The sequence below is a fragment of the Panthera onca genome, chromosome E1 (assembly GCF_046562875.1).
Source record: "Panthera onca isolate mPanOnc1 chromosome E1, mPanOnc1 haplotype 2, whole genome shotgun sequence".
Classification (NCBI taxonomy): Eukaryota; Metazoa; Chordata; class Mammalia; order Carnivora; family Felidae; genus Panthera; species Panthera onca.
This window is the reverse complement of record NC_138352.1, coordinates 17391487-17397486: the sequence shown is the minus strand read 5'-3', so window position 1 is coordinate 17397486 and position 6000 is coordinate 17391487. Positions and strand designations below refer to the sequence as shown.

The following is a 6000-nucleotide window of genomic DNA, read 5'->3' as shown; positions in this document are numbered from 1 at the left end:
AGCGGACGCCACCCATGAGACACGCCGGCTCGGGCACGGACTGCCGGCGGGGGTGCAAAGCGGGCCGTGACTCTACAAAACGGCTCGGCGGCTCCTGCTGTTAGGCTCCCCAGCGAGCACACGCTTAGACTTTCGTCCCAGAGAAATGAAAACGGTCCACAGAAACTCTGTGCACACCCGTTCACGGACGCTTGACTCACAGGAGCCACACACTGGGATCGAGCTGGATGTCCTCGGACGGACGCACGGTCAGGGGCACCCCCGGCGCGGGCGCCGCTCGGCCACAACCGGGAGCCGAGGACCGAGGCACGCGGCGCCTAGAGGGCTCCCCGGGGAAGGAGCCGGGCCCCGAGGGCGCGTGCTGTGCGGAACCACTCGTACAACACTCGCAAGTGACAAGACTTCAGAAATCAAGAGCCGGTGGGTGATGGCGCGGGGTCACGAACGGGGGCGAGGGCACGAGGGGGGCGTGTGGCCGGAGCAGCAGGGGGTCGTCTCTGGGACGGACACACCACATCCGGGCTGGCCACCGGGGTGCTGGACGGGCGAGTCTGCACGCGTGACACGCACACGCACAGATCGGTACGGGCAGCCGTGGGAGACCCGACACGCGGACCGAATCCGCGTCGGCGTCCTGACCGCGATGTCACAGTTCAGCTTTACAGAACGTCACCACGGGAGGAAAGTGGGTAAAAACACACAGGATCTCTCCGTTATTTCTTAAAACGGCGTGTGGGCCTATAATCACCTCAGTAAAAACTCCAATTACGAAGAACGTTAAACGTACACCTGCCATAAAATCCCGCCACTCCACTCCCCTCAGTCTGTACCCGAGAAAAATGCAAAACCGTGGCTTTACAATGACTCACAGGTGAATGTTCGCACCTGCTTTATTTGCCATCGCCCCGAACTAGAAACAACCTGAGCGTTCACCAACAGGTGAGTGGATAAACCAGTTGTGTCCACGGGATGGAGTACGATTCGGCCGAGCACGGAGACCGGAGGCCACGCAGGGGGTTCAAGCCAGAGGGAAGGAAGAGAGGGCACGGCAGGATTCCGCTTACAAAACCCCAGAAAACACGGACGATCCGCAAAGAAGGCAGGTCGGCGGTCAGCTGGAGGCGGGGACGAGGCAGCAGGGAGCTTCCCGGCGACCGCGTGTGTTCACTGTCCTAACTGCTGACGGCTTCGTGGGCGAGTGCGCGGCAGGCTGACCGAAACGTACGCCTGCAACGTGCCCCGTTTATCGAGCCCCAGTAGAGCGGGAACAAAAGGACCGAGTGGCTACGAATGAGAGAAGAGATTAGGTGCATGTGTTTAAACGCCCAGGTGAGGGGCGGGCAGGTGTGAGGCCAAGAAGAAGCAGAGGAAGGAAGGAGCAGCGAGCACAGTCTCCACACAGAGGACAGACCCCCACGTCCACTCCTGGCCCGAGTCCGAGTCCAGACGCAGCCGCTGTCCCGGGTTTCTGGGGTTCCTAAATGCCAGACTGGAGCTGGTCTGAATCCCAGACCTTCAAGTCCCCTTCCCTGGGCCCCGGGGTTACCTGGCACTTCTGCGAAATGCGGCCAGGATGCACGGACATATCCTCAGCCACCCACGTCTCCCGGCACAGGACACAGCTCCAGGGCGTGGTGGCCACCGCGTGTGACCGAGAACATCCCCAGGAAGGGCCGCCCCCCCCGCCATGCTACCTGTGTCAGAGGCAGGGGCCACCAGCCGGTGGGCCTGCTCAGGACTCAGGGCCGCGAGGCAGGACGGTCCCAGAACAAGAGAAGAACAGGGAGCGGGGTACCTGACCAGGAAGCAATGTGGGTGACACGTGAGGGCAGGAGCCGTGGGGACAGACTAACTGCAGAGCCCACGATGACCCCAGACACGGTGAGCGGGACACAGGGGCCCTTCCGCAGAGCCATGCAGGCGACAGGCGCCGTGTCACCAAGAAGCACCCGCCAGGCAGGAGGCGGTGTGGGGCTGGCCTGGAGGGGACGGCGGCCTGGCCGGCGGGGGGTAGGGAGCCTGACCCGCTGGAAGATTCTCCTGCCCCCTCGCCAGGCACCGCAGACCCGCGGGAGCCCCGTGAACGTGCAGCTCGCTCTGCGGGGATACCAAGCCTGGACCCCACGTCCCCGTCCCCGTCCTGCACGGGAGAAACACAGCTGCTTGGCGCCACGTGGCGGGCCAGGGTTTCCGCTCGGGACGAGACCCCCGGAGAGCCCCTCCCCGGTGAGGAGAGGCTGTCCCTCAGCCCGAGCGGACGAGGTCCACCCCAGGACACCCGCTCCCGCAGCACTGCCGGCAAAGCACACCCTGCGCACGCGGTCTCTCCCCGCGCGTCCCGCATCTTTGGGAGAACCTACAAAGATCGGGGCGCATTTGGCAGGTGGGGCTTTGCACGGGAAGCAGGGATGGTGTGTTTCCGGGTTAAGATCAGCTTGAGCGGAGACCGTCCCTCTGTGGGAGGGAAGCGCACAGACAAGTGTGTGCAGAGGCATGCCGCACACCGTGAAGCGCCGTCCGGCCGGCGGTGGTTCCTTTGTCTGCAGGACCCCTCCCCCGGGGCCCTCGGGCCCCGTGAACGGTCCTGCGGACGGAGGGACGCGGACAACGAGCTCAGTTAACGGTTGAGGCCCGAGGGCAGGCCCCACAGACGCCAGGACACGGGACACGACCAGGACTGCGTGCGGCACGAAGGGGGAAGGGTAAGAGGAACCCAGGTACACGTGTGCACGCACAAACACGCACATGCACACAAGCACACACGCGTATGCACATGCACACAAGTTGCACACATGTACACACGGGCACCCAAGCACGCAAGCGCACACACGTACGCACAGGCACCCAAGCACACGCATGTGTACACGTGCACAGGAGCACACACGGACACACACGCAAACACACATACACGCACACGTGCACACACGCAGCTCCCGGAATGCAGGAGTGAGGGGGTCTCAGAGCCCAGCCCGGAGCCCCCGGTGCCTGCAGGCATGGGGTAGCTGCTCTGAGGGCGGGGCCCCCCGCTCCTGGCTCCCTGCAGGGGCTCCGTGCACCCATCCCTGCCCGGGGTTTGGAGGGTCTGAGTCTGGCTCTGCGTGGGGCCCGGAGGCTCCTTGCCGACCCCGGGGGTTGAGGGCCCTGACCCCGTGGCTGAGCTGCCCCGGCCAGGTCACCTGGACAGAGCGGGTCGCTTGGGGAACCGCAGCGATAATTTTGTGGGGGGTGATGGCCAGGTTCTGCAGAGGCGGGGGGGCCTGCAGAGGCCTCCGGGGCTCCCGGGAAGCCGCTGGCCCGGCTGTGCACACCCGGGGTGTAGACGCACGCTTGCGTGCAGAAGGAAAGCGGAGCCCGGACCCGAGAACTGGGCGCCCGGGCCGACCCAGGGAGGGGCTGTGGGGGGGGAGGGGCCGCGACGTGGAGCCCACCGGTCTCGGAGGGCATCCGCCGGGGCTTCCGGTGCAAACAACGGTTACTTAGGAATAAACAGAGCATATGCCCGACCTTCGTGAAGAGAATTGCACCCTGTGGGGCGAGGGCAAGGTGAGAGACGAGGTCTTTCCCAAGACGAGCACACAAGCCGTGGGGAGAACGGGTCACTGGTTTAGTTTAGCTTGCAAACACAGCTGCCCTCGGGTCGGTCCCAACTGTATTTTTCTGGACGCAGTGGATTCTGGAGAAGCAAACAGATGACGGTTTCAGAGGACATTTGAGGGCTAAAAAGAGCGAGACAGAAGGCCTCACCTGTTCGACGTTAGAACGCTTTATAAAATAATAATTAAAAAATAATTAAACATGCATGATGTTGGGAAACTGGGTAGCACGGAAGAATTCTAATCTAGTCCCCCCGCCCCCAACGCCAAAGCAGATGCCTCAAAGAGCTAAATCTCTTTTACAAAAGATAGAAAAGTTAGCACCAAATGAAATATTTATCATCCTCGTGAAGAAAGACCGCTCCCAGCTTTGAAGCAAAGCAAGAAACCGCAGAGGGAAACACGGGCGGGTGGCAGCGAGAACAAAGAGAAAACTCCCGCACGACAGGAGGAGACGCGGGGGGTGGGGGTCGCTGCCAGCTGGGGCGGACGGAGGGTCGATGGCTGTGCCAAGCGAGGACTCGTTACCGTTGGTAAGAGGGGGATGCGACGACCCCGCGGACGGTAAGCACGGCGTCCAGGCAGGCTGTCCACGCGCGGGGCCCCCGCTGTGTCAGCGGCGCTGGGAAAACGCGTAGCCCCGCCGGTCATCAGGGCAGTGGACGTCGCGGGGCCGGGCGCCACCTGGGAAACTGGCGGGAAGCACCCTCCCGAGACGCACATGTACAGCAAGCCGCCGTGGCGAGGTCGGGATTGGGGTGTGGGACGTGGGGTGCGGGTGAGCTCGGTTCCTGGCGGGGGCCAAGCAAACATCGCCACGCCGGACGCAAACGGTGTGCGGCAAGGTCAGAAATACTCGTCCCGTTTCTGTTATCAATGGATGTTTTCATTGTATCTTCTAGCTATCGTTTGAACCCAGGAAGACCACTGAAGCTCACGCACAGCCCGCATGCTTCTTAAACCCTCGTTCGTGGATTTTTGCCGATTCCTTTGTCCACAATCTATACCAAGGTTCCCGCATCGTCTCCCTGCCCCCAGTTCATTTTATCTTGCCTGAATGAATTAACCAGAATGTCCAGACGAGATCGAGTTGAACTACCTTAAGTCTGCTTAGGAACCTGCTTGGGTGTTCGTTAATTACCGTTCGTTAATTGTCAGTGAGATGATAAGAGGAATTTATTTTTGTTCCTCGTTTTGAAGCTACTTTACCGGTGCTGATTCGTCTCTTACTTACGTGTCACCCTGTGGAAGAATCCTTCCATCAAGCTCTTCTCTGTTCTAAATGGTTGAATACTACCGCATTATTTTCCAGGTAGCTGTGAGCGTGCTTTCACACCCCTTACTTCATCCTGCCCGTTGAACGAATCACGAGAACTCCCCGCAGCGGCAGAGCAGGGGCCCCACCCCAGGCCTCCGGCCCCCGGCCCCCACGTTGTCTGATCGAGTCTTCACTCTGAGGAGATGCGTCCTGGTTCACAAAGGCTTCAGAGCTGCCCGCAGCTGTGTGATGACCAGTGCAGGGGAGCAAATTCTGCCACCCCAGGGTCTGCCTCTCTGGCATATTGATTATCTTAAGCTGCCGGTTTTTAAGAAAATGCAGACACAAGAGCAGCTCCGAGAGCCCGCACGAAGCTTCCCTTCTGTAAGAGCCATTTCCACGTATGAGGGAATCTCAGTTTGTAAGGGTGTCCCCCTGGCTGTGCTGGGAAGAAGGGGTGACTCCAAACCCCAGGAAACTCTAATCGGGGCAGGAGGCATGGACTCAGATCTGCATGACAGCCTCACCCTTGTTCACTGTGCTTCCCTGGCAACCTGCCATAACCGACTCCCTACCCCCAACCTCTGTCTTTAGCCGAAGATGGTATTTAAGGTGACGGCTTTGGCCATTTCCCGGAGTTACCGTTTTCCTCGGTCTCTCGGGTATAAGCAGGAGGCACACGTGTAATCAAACTTTTGTCCGACTCACTCCTGTCAGTCCGTCTCACGTTGCTCTGACGCTCAGACCAGCTGGAAGAAGCCTGAAGGGCAGAGGAAAATTCTTCCGCCACGACGCCAGCACACACGGGCAGTTGAAGGTGTTTTCGGATAGAACGCTTTCTGCCTCTGAGCATTTCAGGGCAGTGGTGGTTCAGCGGGTCTCAATGACGGTGGTGAAATAGTACCAAGCATCTGCAAGAGTGGCTCTTGATTTAAGAAACTGGCAAAGACCAGAGAATTAATTGCCAACGATCTCTCTTTGAAAGAAAAACAAGATGCGTTTGACTACGATTTCACTGAGGCCCAAGGACAAGTGGGGAAGGAGAACCCCACACTCTGCACCCGGACATTCTTCTTGTTCTCCCTCCTGCGGCCGCCCTGGTGACAGTCGGTGCCTCCCGGGCCTTCCGTGGGCTCCCCTGCAGACAGC

At 60.3% G+C, this 6000-nt stretch overlaps 1 long non-coding RNA gene across 1 annotated transcript in view; it reads right to left on the bottom strand.

Moving 5' to 3' along the window:
- Window positions 1-330: 330 nt before the first annotated feature.
- LOC144614246 (uncharacterized) overlaps window positions 331-6000 on the bottom strand; it is a 43557-nt gene continuing 37887 nt past the window's right edge. Inside the window, exons 2-3 of the long non-coding RNA XR_013551866.2 lie at window positions 3505-3673; window positions 331-1284 (exon numbers count right to left, since the gene is read on the bottom strand). This is a non-coding gene — a long non-coding RNA (uncharacterized LOC144614246). The remainder of the gene's footprint in view (window positions 1285-3504; window positions 3674-6000) is intronic.